Raw genomic sequence first — 16,224 nt, 5'->3', positions numbered from 1 at the left:
AGCCTAAGTGTGCTCATCTACGGAATGAGAGTCAAGTTCTTTCTAACAATTCTGTGAAGTACTGTGTAAAAATGGTCACAAACGCCTCTGTTTTAGAAGTTACCTGGGCAGTAACTACGACTAAGTTAAATGAGTTCTGTCTTTTTGCATAATCTTGTATGTTTTATATTGCTTTTTTCAAATTCTTGGGAGGGAAGTTGGGTGTATGACCAACAACAAGGAGTCTAGTCTCAAATTCATGCTGCTGAACAGTGATGATTTTAGGCTTTTCCCTCTACATACAGTCTCTGTCGCATATTCTTCTTTGTTTTTACAACCCTTTAAAAGTGTAAAAACTGTTCTTAGCTCAGGGGCATATAAAACGGGGCCTGTAGCTTGCTGACCCTGCTAAAGAATGGTGGTGGCCCTGTGGGGCACTGTACTCACCTCAACATGGCTTTGGTCAGGGCAGAACACACTCTTTTTGTAGAAATAACAAAATACACCTTCAAGTCATTTAGGAACATAAAATTAAGGAGAAGCCTCCCATGTTCTATTTTGGTTTATGTCTTTGGGGCGGGGGAAAATAAACTGACTTTCATTTTTTAATGACGCACAAAGACTTTAGGACTTTAAATGTATTATTTAGAATAGACAAGTTAGCATTAATTAACCTTTGTTTGAAATACGTTTAATCATTCCAAGTTATTTTCATGTTTTGCTCAATTTTATTAACACTCAAAAATAAATTTCTATTGCCTTTTTGTATAAAGAGAGAGCTTAAATAACAAATATTCAGGATTCAGTTACAAGTTGGAAGCTGTGGGAACTCCCTGAAGCAGAACTCTTACAGTAATATATACTAAACAGCTTTTGGGTATCTTCAGGGCAGTTTACTTCAAAACTGGCGTAAGGTATAAAATGTGAGACAGAAAGGGAACGAGGCCCTAATTCGCTCGAAGGGAGTTTGCGATTGTCTGAAAACACAGCCCTCCGTTGCTTTCTAAGTGGGAAACATTTGGGGAAACGCGTAGGTAATGTTGAATTATCTGTCTAGCGCTGGGTTATATATTGCAGGGCATCAAAAGAGGAGTAAAAAGCTCTCAGGGACCTTGTAAACTACAGGAATACCTGTCTGTACCAAAGTGGAATGTGAATGCTATAGGAGAGGTACAAAGGAGGAGGAGGATCAGCAAAGAATTCTTGACCTAATTCAGGTGGACTTAAAATTAGTGTGGAGGGAGGGCAGTGGGGTGACGAGGACCTCCAGGCAGAGAGAAAACAAGACCAAAGGTGGAAAGTGTAGGAGCCTTTCCAAGAACTAGCAGATAGTCAGGTTTTGTCCAAGGTAGAGAATGTTTTCAGGATAATGGAACATAGAATTAGAAAGAGACCATATTAGGAACGACTGTAAAAAACAGGTGGAAGATTGCATATTTCCGTAGGCAACTGGAGACTCATTGATAGTTTTTGTCTTGAAGGAGGAAGAGAGTAGAGGTTGGGGAAAGAGGCTCATGCAATGGTCTGGAATGGGTGCTAAGTAATGGGCATCTAAAACAGGGTGACTGCAGTAGAATTGAAAAGGAGGGGCTGGATGAACAGGTCTTTGTTATTTGTGGAATAATGTTTAATTGAGACTAGAATATCAAGGCTGGGTGGAGAGCTTTGAACTAATTGTGAAGGTAACAGGGAGTTGTGGATATAAGAGAAATGACTCATGAAAGCAGTGCTTTCTTTAGGAAGCCTTTAGGAGATCAGTAGAGTAGGAGTTAGAGGGAAGAAACTAGAGATGAATTTAGGAACTGATTTTCTAAGTGCATATATGAAGTGGTGAGGAACTAAGCCATGATACTCAAATGTGGGAGGAGGGGGGCAATAGAGAGAGGGTGATTATTTTGTCCCCCAGGGAGCATTTGGCACTGTCTGAAGACAATTTTGGTTGTTGTGACTGGGTAGAGGGAGCAGTTCTGGCATCTGGCAGATAAAGGCTAGAGATACTGCGAAACATCCTACAATGCACAGGACAACCCCGACAGCAAAGAAGTATCTGGCCTAAAATGTCAATAGTGCTGAGATTGAGAAATCCTAACCTGGAATCTGGTGGTGGCAGGGAGATGGAAAATGTGGCAGAGGGTAAGAAAAGGAGGCTAGAGATACAGTAGAGATTATGAAGGTAGGCTTGATGGGCCTAGGTTAGCTGGTGGTACTTAGGTGAGGAAGAATAGGGCAACGATCATTCTCTGTTGGACCTCACTTACGATTAGAAAAGGGGCCGGGAGAGGGCTTCGTATTTAAAGAGATAATGATGAGCTTGATTTCAGGCATTTTGAAATAGCAATGCAAATCTCCAGGAGATAGTTGGAAACAGGTGGAGATTCGTGCACCCTTAGTGCTGGTTCTTATAGTGAAGTTCAGGTGTTCGGGGTCTCTTCCTCCGCCTTCCTCACCTAAGTGGCTTGGGGATGGGACAGACAGATTCTCACGCAGTGAGCATGCATATACACATCAGGGCTTTGATTGATGTAGTAGTGCTCGCATTTAATAAAAGTCGTGAGAAGGCTTAATCATCTCGGAACGAGGATAGAGAATGAAGCACAGGGCTCAGAACTGAAGGAAGAAGGAACTGGTTGGCATTTATTGAGTGCCTATTGTGTTCCTTTTACTGGGCAAGTAATTTTCATTCAAGAATTCATTTGATGCTTGCAACAACTCTGTGAAATGGATATTATTATTATTAACTTGGAACTTGATAGGCAGAGAAATCAAATAACTTGTTAGTGAAGAATCCCTTACCATTATTCCTTGCCACCTCTCTCAGCTTTTTTCTTTTGTTTTTTCTTTTTATTGTTGTTCTTTTGTTTTTTATCTTGATTTCTTTTTCTTTCTTCTCTGTCAGCCCTTTCTTAGTTTCACAGTTCATGTGATTGTATTGCCAATAGTTCTTATGAAGAGTAAATATTTTAAATTATTTGATTTTGAGTTATATATGGATTTTCTCCTTCACATAGTAAATAGTTTTATGTATGATGGTGTCTTGCAACACAGCCACTTAAGAGAAATAGGAAGATTCTTGTAGTTGGTATCATGGGCACATAAACACATGATTTTACATTACTACAACTGTCAGACGTCTTAAGCTATGTTCATTATATATTTTTTGGAATAGCAGAGTAAATCCTGTTTTGAGTTTAAGGGTTTGTTTTTGGAGACAGTATGTATGTCAGTAGACAAAGTGAATAGCTAAAGCTCCACACCAGAAAGTAGGACTAGGAGGAGAAAATTCTGGCTCATGGGATTTAATCGTGAAGAGTTTTGCTGTCTGTTGTGCAAGAAAATATTCAGTGGTTTAAAAATCATTTTGTCCAGCGGTGACCGGTTAACTCAGTTGGTTAGAGTGTGGCACTGATAACACCAAGGTTGCCGGTTCGATCCCCGCACGGGCCATTGTGAGCTGTGCCCTCCTTGAAAGAGTCAACTGTGCCATTGTAGCATGAAAGCAACGTGTAACCAATGACCATGGCTGTTCCCCAATAAAATTTTTTTAAAAATCATTTTTTCCAGAAGTAATTTATTTTATTTTTTAAAGATTAGGGAAGGTATACTATTTACTACACTAATAAGTATGTTTTCTTAGCTTTTACTTAACACCTCTATTTTGGGAAATATTTCAAAACTTCATACAGACTTTGAATGCATAATAGCTTAATAAAAGGTTCCAGCACTAACTGTTCTTTTATTGAAGGTTATAAGCAATGTACCCTTTCATGAGGCTGAAAAAATCTTTTAGATCATTTGGGTTAATATTCTGTCTACGATATCTTGGTAGAATATTTGAATAACACGTTAATTTAATGGGGGAAGAGTGACAGCAGTGAAACATAAACCATTTTGTCTTTCTCATAAAATGTGTTCAATTATAAGAAGTATTCATTAATGATAGCATTAAAATAGGGAAGCAGAGCCTCATTTATGCATTGAAAGTTATAAACTTAATACAAATAAATGTCAGGTTTGTTATTCTGGAATAGTGATTTTTTTTTTCATTTGTAATTTCTGAATTACTAAAATAATTGTGAGAAACTGAAAGTAATCTTGCCTTAATTAGACATTTTCCTATACACAGTTGAAAAACATTGTTTGTAAAATAAGTTACACTTAATGACTTTCTGCAGTGTCATATTTACTTTAAAATTTTCGCTTTTATATATCGTGCTAGTTTTGGTCTTTTTTTTTTTTTTTAGCCACTATCCCACAGTTAGAGTCTTCATATTTGGGGAATTCATGCTAAGCATTTTGACAGAGCTATAAAAGAGCATGAGAGGTTGATATAAGGACCACTAAATATGGGAGGCAAGTTCCAGTTGTGTCTTTACCTAGCTTTGTGACCTTGAACAGATCACTTAATGGCTGAGTTTTAGCTCTCACCACATGAAGTGATTGGATTTTTAAAACAAGAGTGTCATATAAAGATGGCCCCTCTATCCAACCATAAGCTTAAGAAAGTAGTGCACAAACTTGAAATTAGTTGCTTCATTTTGACACTGGAATTGATTTCTTTTACATTCTTTGGGAGATTGAAGAGGAGAATCTTGGCCTAGAATACTAAAGTGACTATATAAGAGGGAGCTTATAAAAGGCTGGTAAGGCCCATGGTGCTTAGTTCTTCATGGTATCTCTGCTCAGGGAGAATTTGAAATGAGTGATAAGACTTGACATTTCTGATATTTTCCCTCACATGTGTTTCATTTTCTGCAGTCTTTCCTGTGATAGATGCATCTTTATTCGTCTTTTCCCTACTTTTACCTCTGTGTAAGGAATTTATGACTGATGGGTTGCATGCATATAGGCATGACATTAAAATCAGGATGTAGTAAGAAGTCTGGCTCAGAAATATTTAAGTTCATTCCACATATCACATTTCATTAGGATTTGATGAATTACAGGACTTAGGCTTTAAAAAAATTTTTTTCTACATCTTTTCATTTTGTTTCAAGAATTGACTATATGTTGATTTCAGTCTATCTTATTAAATGATGAAGCCAGAATTGATTAGATTGTGTATCTCCGCTAACCTCTTTTGGGTTGTAGATTCCTTTGAGAGTCTGCACACATACTGGACATCTGCTTAGAAAACATAATTACACACAATTTTGCATATAATTTGAGGTTGCCAGCCTTCCCCAACCTAGTCAAGCTCATCCCATGGACCGCTACATCAAGAAAGTTTTAAGAAAGAGCAGGCAGACCTGTGAAATGCTGAATGAACATATGTCTTTCTTTAAGTCAGTTTTGTGTATTTTCAATAAATACTTCTTCATGGTTACTGTTTATACTTGGGGTATGTAGGCAGTGGTGAAAAATCAGAAATTTTCCTTGCTTTCATGGATTATAACTTGTGCTAATGTTAAAAAGGAAAAGTGTGCAGTTAATAGAGAATCATGGGAGACTTATGGGGACCTACATAGGTGTAAGGGAAGGCCTGTTTTAGGAGATCTGGACAGAGGAAAGGGAGAGAATGAAATGTTTCACACAGAACAGCACGGAAGGGACTAAAGCTGTGAGGGGCTTAATGTGTTTGAGGAAATGAAAGTCTGCGGCATTATGAGCAAGAGGGGAGAATGGCAGGGACCGCGTGTTGCAGGGCCTTGTACGCAGAGACAAGGAGTTTGGACTTTAAAGTACTGAAAGTTTTTGTTCAGGGGGTAGCATCATCTGAATTATTTTTCTTAAAGATTACCTTGCCATATAGAGAAGAGAGTATGGGGGCAAGCCGAAACAGATTGGCCAGTGGATACGCAGTAGTTCAGGTAGGAGACAATGGCTACATTAGTGAGGTGACAGTGGGAGTGGAAAGGAGTGGACATATCGGAGATATTTTCAGGGGGTAGAAATAGGAGGACATGGTAATGGATTGGATGTGGAACATAGGGAGAGGGAAGAACTCAGGGATGTTGCTGGAAGTTGCCATTGTGGGTGGCTGGGAGAGGAATGGGTTTTTTGAGTTTAGTTTTGTTTTGGTAGAGGGGTAATGGTGAATTCAGGAGTTTCCTTTTGTCAACCTTACATTCTCAGAAGCCCGTGAGATTGTCAAGTAGACCTCTACCAGAGAGGCTTAATGAGTCTTGAGGAACTCAGAGATATTTGGCTTGGAGATGTCAATTTGAAGATTGTCAGTGTGTTAGTGATATTTAAAGTCATGAAAGTAGATAAAAATCTCTGAGGTAAAGAATGGAGAGTAAGGAATGGTTGGCTAGACATAGAACCCTGAGGAACGCTGCACAATTCTAAGTTGTATAAACTGGAATCCTTTAGGAAGGAGGCTAAGAAAGATAGGCAGAGTTGTTATAGGGAAATTGGAATACATATGGGATCATGGCATGGATGCTAAGTAATGAAACTATTTCTAGAAAAGGATGGTTAACTGGATTGAGTTTGGCTGAGAGGTTGAGAAGATGTGGACAGAAATATGGCCATTGGATTTGGTAACCTAGAGGTCATCAGTAAATTTGATAAGCTAGTTTCATGGACTAGTAAAGATGGAAGCCAGATTTAAGTGACTTGAAGGATACGTGAGCTAGAAATATGGTATATAGGTAGCTTTTTAAAGAAGTTTGGCTGTGAAAGGAAACAGATATGGGTGAGAAGCTAGAGGTGTATGAAGATATAAAGGAAGTGTTTGTTTTTTGAGTATAAGAAATACTGCCACGTGATTTTCGGGAAGGATTAAAAAGGGAAGGAAGACAGAAGAGGAGGCAAGTTCTCAAGAAAACAAGGTCAGGATTCTCACTGCACAGAAGAGCAGTTCTTTGATAGGAAATGGGTCATCCTTAATTTTAAAAGGAGGGAAGAAGGAAGAACATAAATATAGAAGCAAGTAGGTATTTGATTTGGTGGGGTTGTTCTAGCCTAATGGCTTCTAGTTTTTCTACAAACATAGGCAAGATTAACAGTATAGTAGTCACAATCTAAATATGAAAGTAAGAAAAAAAATCTATTCACAGTGGCATCAAAAAGAATAAAATATTTAGGAATAAATTTAATAAAAGGAGCACCAAGATGTTTATACTACAAAACATTGCTGAAAGAAATTAAGAAGATTTAAATAAATGGAGAGACAGTCTGTTTCAAAAATTGGAAGAGTGAATGCTCTTAAAATGGCAGCTCTCCTCAAATTGATCTACAGATTCAACAAAATCCCCATCAGAATCCCAGTAGACTTTTTTGTAGAAATTGTCACGCCAATCCTAAAATGTATAAGGAAATGCAAAGGACCTAGAAGAGCAAAAAAAAAAAAAAATGAAAATGAACAAAACAGGAGACTTATGCTACCTAATTTTAAAATTTAACTGTAATCTAAAGTAATAAGGAACATGTCATTGGCATAAGGATAAGTATGTAGATCAGTGGGATAGAATTGAGAATCCAGACATGAACCCTTGAATTTATGATCACTTAGTTTTTGAAAAAAGTGCGAGGACAGTTCAATGGGGAAAGGATAGTCTTCAACAAAAGGTGCTGAGACAATTAGATATCTGTATATTAGAAAAATGGACTTAGACATATTGTATATATTTCACACCATACATAAAAATTATCTGAAAGTAGATCACAAACTTAATTATCAAATCTAAAACTATAAAAATTTTAGACGATAACATAAGGAAAATCTTTGTGACCTGTGTTAGGCAGAATTCTTAGATATGACACTAAAAGCATGAATCATAAGAGGAAAAAATTGATAAATTGGTTCCATTAAAAGTTTAAAAAACTTTTACACTTCAGAGCATACTTAAGAAAGTAAAAAGATAAGCAACAGATTAGCAGAAAATATCTGCATGTTAAAAATGTGGTAAAGGTCTTTTTAATCTAGACTATCTAAAGAAATCTTATAACTCAATTATGAAGAAAAAACTTAATTTTAAAATGGGCAAAACACTTTAATAAGTATTTCACCAAATGAGATAATATGAGTGGCCAATAAACATGAAAAGGTGTTCAACATCATTTGTCATTAAGGAAGTGCAAATTAAACCACAGTGATACGCTGTCACACACTCACTTGAATGACTATAATTAGAAAGACTGACATGACATAGTATTGGTATTGTGGAGAAACTAGAATCCTTATACACTGCTCTTGGAAATGTAAATAGTACAGCCATTTTTGGAAATATAATAGTTTGGCTGTTTCTTAAAAAGTTGACCATATGCTTAGCATGTGAACCAGTAATTCCACTTTTAGGAAGCTCCTCAAGAGAAATGAAAACGTGTACACAAAGCAGTGTAAATGTCTGTTAGCAGTATTATTCACAGTAGTCAGAAACTAAAAAGCAATCCAAATGTCCATCAAATGGAGAGTGGATAAACAAAATATGGTATATCCATACAACGGAATACCGTTCTGTAATAAAAAGGAATAATTACAGATAAATGCTACAGGAACAATGACTGTCACAAACATAAGTGACAGAAGCCAGACAAGAAAGTGTACAGATTATGTGGTTGCTCTCATGATGAGTTTCTTTTCTGTATTGAGAATTTGCAAACTAACTCATTTTTATAGTCCTTTGTTTTCCTTCATAATTTTTATCCCAGGTATAATATTTATCTAAATAACCTGAATCATCAAGAAATATATAAGGTTGGGGCTGGCTGAGTGGCACGTTGGTTAAGAGTTGGCTTGGGGGGCCGACCGAGTGGCTCAGTTGGTTAAGAGCTCGCTCAAGAGTTTGAACTCTGAGCAACAGTGGTTTGATGCCTGGCCCGAGCTGAGCTGCCGCTAAGCTGCCAATAGGTAGCAGGATGGCTCAACTAAAAATAAATAAATAAATAAATAAAAGAGTTGGCTTGGGACGCCAGCTCTGAGTAGCAGGGCCCCGGTTCAGTGACGCTGTGCCCTGTACGGCTAAGATGGTGAACAACAGCTCAACCTGTAGCTGGGCTGCTGTGAGTCACTGGTGATGGTGTAGGCTGCAGCCCCTGCTGCAGTGGGCTGCCATGAGCTACCGTGAGTGGCTGGCAACTGGCCTGAACGGCTGGCAGCTGGCCTGAGCTGCCCTGAGTGGCTGTCTAGTGGCCGGCGAGCGACTGCCTCCCCCGGGAAGAGCGCCATTAATGATAATACCAATATGGGCCAGTGAAGTAGCGTCCTCCACAACTAGACTGAAGAACAAAAGGGCAGCAACTTGTCCGTTCCCCTTCCCCGATTCCCCAACGCTGTTCTCCCCCAATTCCCCAATAAAATCCTTTAAAAATAAAAAAGAAATATATAGGGTTGTACTGTCTTTCATGGAATTAGAAAGGTATTTGAAATAATAATTCAAAAACTATAAAATACCACTCATGTTTGACATCCTGCTTCTTCCATGAACTTTTCCCTAATCATCTCAGCCAGATAACCCTCCTGTAATCTTTCCGTACTGTTCTATATGTTTTCACTTGTATACAGCTTACACTTTTAACCTCCTGTTCATGTGTGTGTTTCCTTGAAAAGTAGCCAGCAACTTGAAGTTAACTCGGCCTGTCTTTGTTTCCTTCATGCCTCTGTGTTCATGATAGGCACCTAAAACATATTGGGCTAATTACTTGGCACTTCAGGGCTTCCCTTCTCAAGAGTACATTGAGGAATCCTAGCCTAACCTGTTCATTTTACAAATTCCAAATGACAGTGAAGGAGCCTTTTTGAACAATAATGGAACTTCTTAGACCAGATTCTGAAACCAGTAGATCTTTCTATTAGACTGTATGTTAGCTAATACTTTTGAAGTTGTTCAGGTAACTGCAGTTAGAAATAGTGAGCATGCATATTAATTACTTTTCTTTAAAGTACTGTACCTCAAGGCTAGTCTCTTAATTCTTTTTAAAGATATTATGGTTCATTTTAGTAGTAAACTCATATGAGTTTCTCTGCCCGTCAGAAGTATAATTTCTAATTCTTGAACTTGACAATGAACAAATAATGGTAGACAAGTAATTTAAATAAGGAAATAAGTCAACACTTCCTTATTTAATTTAGTTGACTCTTTTGGAGGGAAAGCATAGTATTCTCTTAAAATGTATGACAGTAGGGAGAGCATATCAAATCTGAGGAGTAATGCCTACCCAGCCTTAAAAGTTACCTATCAACTCACCCCTACATCTCACAATCTCTTTTCTGATTATTCTCCTCACATGGACTTGTGCTCCAACCCAGCAAACCTGTTCTGTGTTTCTCAGTTCCTTTTCCTCATCCTCCTTTCTTCATCGGCATTACCCTCCCACAACTTCCAGGCTTCCATCCTCCCCTCTCTTTCAAAATATGACTTATCTTTTGTAGGCTAATTTGAACAACCGCACTTTCACTCTGAGACTTTCATTTGCCCATCCTTTTGTGTGTTTTGCTTTTTGTTCATTTATATCATTGCTTAACTGCTTTTCCAGTATATTTACATCCCAAGAGTATTGTAAGCAAACTGTGACTAAAATTCAGGTTTTTTTCCCTTTCATGACCTCATGATGTCTACAGCAGCAGAAGCGCATAGTAGATGTTTAGAAAACATAGCCAACTTTTTAGGGCCAGCCACTTGTTCAGCCCTGCTGTTGCTGTGCATTCATAGACGTGATTGGGATCACGAATTAAGACAATTCTGGACTCCTCACCCAGGGAAGTAAAAAGTGAGGGTGGTGAAGCTTGCCGCCTTGGCTGTGCCACTGCTAACACTATGGGCACTCTGTCCCCACCCCAATCAGCATTCTGGGCATGAGAAGAGGAGGCGGCTGCAAGAACAGGAACAAATAGTGCAAAAGTCTCTGCTTTGCTAACCGACAGTGTCAGTGTCCCCTCCTTCCCTATCAGGACCTTTTCTTCCCCTATTCCTTTTTTTTTTTTTTTTAAATAGAAGAGCGACTGTAAGAAGTTTAAAAAGAAACAAAACTAGGACTTTATTGGCAACTAAAGAAGTAAACTGTGGTAGAATCTGGATGTCTTGGCACTATAGCATATTCTTTTATAAAATGTCATAAAGCACAACTTCTGTCGGGTTCCAGTGTCCCTGGCTGAAAGCGGAAGATCACAAATCCATGTGGCGATGAGGGTACTGGGCACATTGCTGTGATGTCTGTCACTCAGGGATGGCACATTCCCCAGTGCAGGCCATTGAGGCGTGTGCCACGTCAGAATTACAACGTATACTGCTTGTCATGGTCCATATCAATCTCACAGGAATAGTAAAAACTACAGATGGTAAACCTTTGAAATGTAAGAGCCTGCTATATTCTGTGCCTGCCTTCAAAAAGATAAGGATTTACTAGCTGGAGGAAGGGAGTTTATGGTTAGATTTTCTATCACTACCCACAGTTTTGAACCCTTAGAGACAGAAATCTTTCTTTCCTAATCACAGTTCTGCCTAAGACGCGATTCTGGAGTGAATCCAAACTTCGTGTTTCTCACTTGCACCTAACAAATGGCAAAAAGGGAATCGCCATAGTTACTAATTGTATTGTATCCTGGGTATTTTCTCCATCTTGTTCCCTTTTGCTTCCTGTGTTATTCATGACCCTGCACACCCATGCGTTGCCTTCCCATTTTTCATCTTCCTTTTACTGCCAAGTAACACCCAGATTTCTTCTCTACTGCCTGTACCCTGCCTACTCTCCTTAAGACCTACTAATCTAATTTTTTATTCTCACACCTCCACCCCCACCTTTTAAACAAAGGTATTGTTCAAGTTCACTTTTATCCTAGTCAGCAAATCCAGTAACCTTTCCTTAGGTCTTACTCTGTTTTACCACCTCCTTTGCAATTGACTCTGAACTACTGCTTGCTGGATAGTATCTCCTTTTGTTCCCCGTGAGGGAAAATTATGTTATTACATGTCTTTAGCGCCCTGCCTTGCCATCGTGCCTCTTTCTCTTGTTCACAGTCAGCTTTGATTCCTCCTTTCCTTATATCCAGCCTATGAAGTCCTTCAGACTTTCTTTCTTTGGAAGGTCTCAGCTAATCATCCTTTCTGTCCTGTGCATTGCTCATCCAAACTTTGACCACCTCGTTACTAAACTACTGCAGCAGCCTCTTAAACCTTAACTAGCTTTTCTGTAATTGCTAAAGAACTGGCAAGTGAATTTCTAAAAAAGTATGTGACACTCTTGAGAAATGCTCAGTAAAGATAAGCCTGGCATCTAGAGCCCACCATGTAGCTTTGTCCAGATCACTGCCCAGTCACCACCACATTCTCTGCTTTGACTTGTTGCCCCTGCCCACCCACACACACACACTCACACAATCTGTGCCCATCTTGTTTTGACTTACCAAAAACCTGTCCATTTTTTTAAGGCCCAGATCAGGCTTCGAACCCCCTCCCCCCCATAAATATTTCCAACCCATAGTAGCTTCTCTTTAATTCTTACAGTAACAAGTATGAATTATATAGCACCTAATATGGGCTAGGCATTGAGCAATATGACATATGTTTATTTTAAATATAGGAATAGGTATTATTTCCATTTTACTGCTGAGAATCCTGGGGCTCCAGAGGCTGCAGACCCTTGACATGAGCTGTGAGTCAAATCCAGCTCCATCTGATGGCAAAATTAGTGTTCAATCAAGACATCAATCATTTTGACGTGTATAGATTACAGCCTGATATCATGGCTTATCTTTTTCAGTTGTATGTTATGTTTACAACTAGTTAGAAGTTCCTTGAGAACAGGGGATGTGTGTTAGAACTTTGTGTGCCTACCATGGTCCTCCATGTGCTTTGAACACTGAGTTCTTAAGAGGAGAACGTTTTGATGAAGCATCCTGTGCAGTGTTAATAAAAATAACAACTCTGCCTCCTTTTTGTGTTAGAGCATTCTCAGAAACCTTGTGAGTATAAGAAAGATTGCCGACATGGTCACATACTTGAATTAAGGGGAGGCAGTGGAGCAGCCTTATGATTTGTTTCCCGACAAGATGTGAAAGCACATGAGAGCTATTACTCCCTTTTCAATTGTGTTTCAGGTCTGAGCAAGGAGAACGTTTCAGTTTGGTACTTTTAAGTTTTTAACACCTTTCCAACCCAGGTTGCTCTTTTAATACAGAACAGGTAGGCCTTGGTATAGCCATAAGCATATTTTGCAGACAGTGGCATTGGCTGAAATTAAACAACAGTTTTGTTTTCATTCAATTCTGTTTATTTCAAGTGATACAAGTTCCTTTTAAAATAAACTTATTAACTTTTTAAAAAGTCTTGATCTAAAGAAGACTTATTAAGAAAATAGCACAAGTTCTATTCTATGACTTTGGGCAAGAACTTTCTCCCTCACTATTATGATTTGTAAAATCAATATAAAATGCTTACTTTTGAGAGTTGTTTGAGGATTGTCTTAAATAAATACTAGTATACCACTTGATAGATGGTAGCTTTTTCATCATTATCAGTGTTGTTATTTTGTTTATTGTTTATTTCCTTATTTAGTCAACTAAAAATCTTTGATAGAATTTTAAAGATGCAGTTTAATTAGGATTTCTTGCCCTCAAGCAAGTACTTCACTGGTCTGGGCCATAGTTTCTGTGGGCATTAGTATTTTCACCTGCATGTTGGGATATTACAGCATCCGACTCATGAAATTGTTTTGAGGACTAAATGAATTCATGAAATACCTGTAATAGTGCCTGGTACGTGGAGTAGGGCTGTATCGCTGTTAGCTATCCCTAGTATTATTTTGTTAGAAAGGATTTAGGTTTTTGGAGGATCCTGAGGATTTGTTTTCATTCTTCTTATCGTCCTGAGTTGGGGACGGAGGGTGTTCTGCGATATTTGTATGTGTTCGTTACAGCACCTATGAGTGTAAAGCATCATTGTACTGGGATCACAGTAAACCGGCAAGGGAGGATAAGGAGGTCTTCAGCAAAACTACTCCGAGCTATCTGTCCCTCAAAATTATTGCAGCGTGCAATTAAAGAAACTCAGAGGAAGACTAATAAACCCCAGAGGACTGAGGGGACCGATGGTGAAGTGCTGTGAACTTCTGTACATGATAGCATTTTCTAATTGAGTAAAATACCTCGGAACGTTTGACATTTACATATATAATTTAACAGCATTTCTTTAAGGTAATATCATGGGTTCATATTAATTGTATGGTTATATTTACCACTATTTTTGTTCTTTAATTTTTATCTATTTTGTAAGATACACCTGGTTTTAGGAAAAATAGTGTTTTTTATTCTGTGGGTTATATTTCTAAAATGTTAGCTATAAAATATATATGGTAAACCAAATTATTTTCCTGTTTTTCTTGAATAATTAAATTGGCACTGTTCCCACAGAGGGGAAAATTGACCATAAGATATAATAAAAAACTAGAGTGCAGAAAGTTTTCCTTATCAAGTATTTAATACAAAAAATATTATAAAATACAGAATAAAAGTACTGATGCTTGAGTGTCACACCAGATACTGTTCCTTGGGAGCTAGATTTACAGGACAAGGTTTAGCAAATGGCTTAATTTTCTCACTTAAATCCCCAGCACAGTGAAATTAACTCCTTATATTTTTGTTCATTTTAACAATTCATATTTAAATATATATGTCATTTTTTAGAGGGGCCACACAATTAATAATCTATGTCTGATACTTCGGCACAAATAGTTTTCAGAGTGGTAGTTTGTGTTATAATTACATATAATACATAATAGACTTAATATAAAATTTACATTCAGAGAAATAATATTTGCTTTAGAAAAGATCTTAGAGGTAGAATCCAGCCCTTTCATTTTGTTCAGGAAACTTGAGGTGTATGACTTACCTGTATTCACATGGCAAGCAGTTATCAAAACTTGATTCTGTGGCCTGCCCACCAAGCAACTCTTGTTTCATGATATAACATAGTAGAACTCTTTTATAATACAATTTATTGTATGAATTTACCTCTGGGAAAATATGATCTCTTATTAAATAAAGTAGTTGTTAAGAGCATGGGTTTCAGTCCAGTCTGTTACTTGCTGTGTGTCCTTGAGCAAGTTTACCAGCTTGTCAGTTTTCTCATCTATAAAACAGTACCTAGCACTTAGGGCTGTTAGGATGATTATATTAGTTAATATGTTACTGAGTTTGGAACAGTACCACAGTACCTGGTGTGTATACGCCATTTATGTTAGCTATTATCATTGTCATTATCCTTACCCTGTAATAATCTGCAACAGCCCATAGCATAGATTACAGCATTATCACAGTAACAGTGGAATAAATGGGTTTCTCTTTATCACAAATAATAGAAATTGCCCAGGCCTGTGTTTGCTGCTGCCTGACCACTGGTAAAGAGGATATACCAGAAATTCTATCACAGGTGCTTAAACCTGTTCATTCTGATTCTACTCACTGACTGCAGACACTTCAGAGCTCCACTCTGTTCTGTGTGTTTATAAAAATCATGGGCTGCCAGTCCTCCTCCCAAAGGAAGAGTAGTGGTGACATAGTGCAGGAGGTCAGCACACATCCCGGAATCCTCAGCTTCCCCACCTGCTTTGACCATGGATGGCTTACTTCTGTGTGCTTTAGTTTTTCCACCTGTAAAATTGGGGTAAAAGTCCCTATCTTTCAGGAAGGATAATTCTTGCTATGAAGACTGAATGAGTTAATTTATAGTGTACTTAGAAGGATGTCTGGCCCATAGTGTTTAAATTTTAAATATTTAACTTTTATTATTAAAAAAATTTTTTTTTATTAAGTAGGAATTTCTGTGGCTCTAAAATAGTCAATTAGGTCTCCAAGGAAGGGATTTGATTACTATGAACTGGTTCCTGAAAAATATTAATAGTACTCCTTAATCAAAAATTAATATTTAATATGGCATATTGTAAGGGAACACGTTGTAAATGCTGGCTTTTCATGTTACCTTATGCATCCTACTGGTTAAATGGGGTCATTTATTTTGAAAGCTGTTTCAGAAGGGAAGTTATACGTCTGGAATTGCTAGAGACAATTTCCCTTACACCTCTTGTCTAGGCGTAATTATAAATAGTGCTCCCTTTCACTGTTGCAAATGTCCCAGGTTGGGTGTTAATTTTATGGTCACCCTAAGTATAGTTTACTGGCCAGATTTATTTTGCTAGACTATCCCTATGCTCCAAAAATATTTTCTAAAGGCAAATACTACTATTTTAAGCTTAAGTTTTAGGTAGTTTGTGGTATTTTTCAAACCATTTTTGCATTTTTTGTTGTTTTTCTCCCTACCTTTTGTCTGTATTTCAGTCTTTTTAAAAAGTTTTTTTTTTTTAATTGGG

General features: G+C 37.8%; 1 protein-coding gene across 6 annotated transcripts in view; it reads left to right on the top strand.

The window, feature by feature from the left end:
* The window catches only part of REPS1 (RALBP1 associated Eps domain containing 1), an 83,308-nt gene that overhangs the window by 1,582 nt on the left and 65,502 nt on the right, over positions 1-16,224 (top strand). The gene's annotated exons all lie outside the window — the stretch shown is intronic.

The sequence above is a fragment of the Hipposideros armiger genome, unplaced genomic scaffold, assembly GCF_001890085.2.
Source record: "Hipposideros armiger isolate ML-2016 unplaced genomic scaffold, ASM189008v1 scaffold_120, whole genome shotgun sequence".
NCBI classification, from domain to species: domain Eukaryota; kingdom Metazoa; phylum Chordata; class Mammalia; order Chiroptera; family Hipposideridae; genus Hipposideros; species Hipposideros armiger.
The sequence above is the reverse complement of the archived record's forward strand: the minus strand, read 5'-3'. Positions and strand labels throughout refer to the sequence as shown.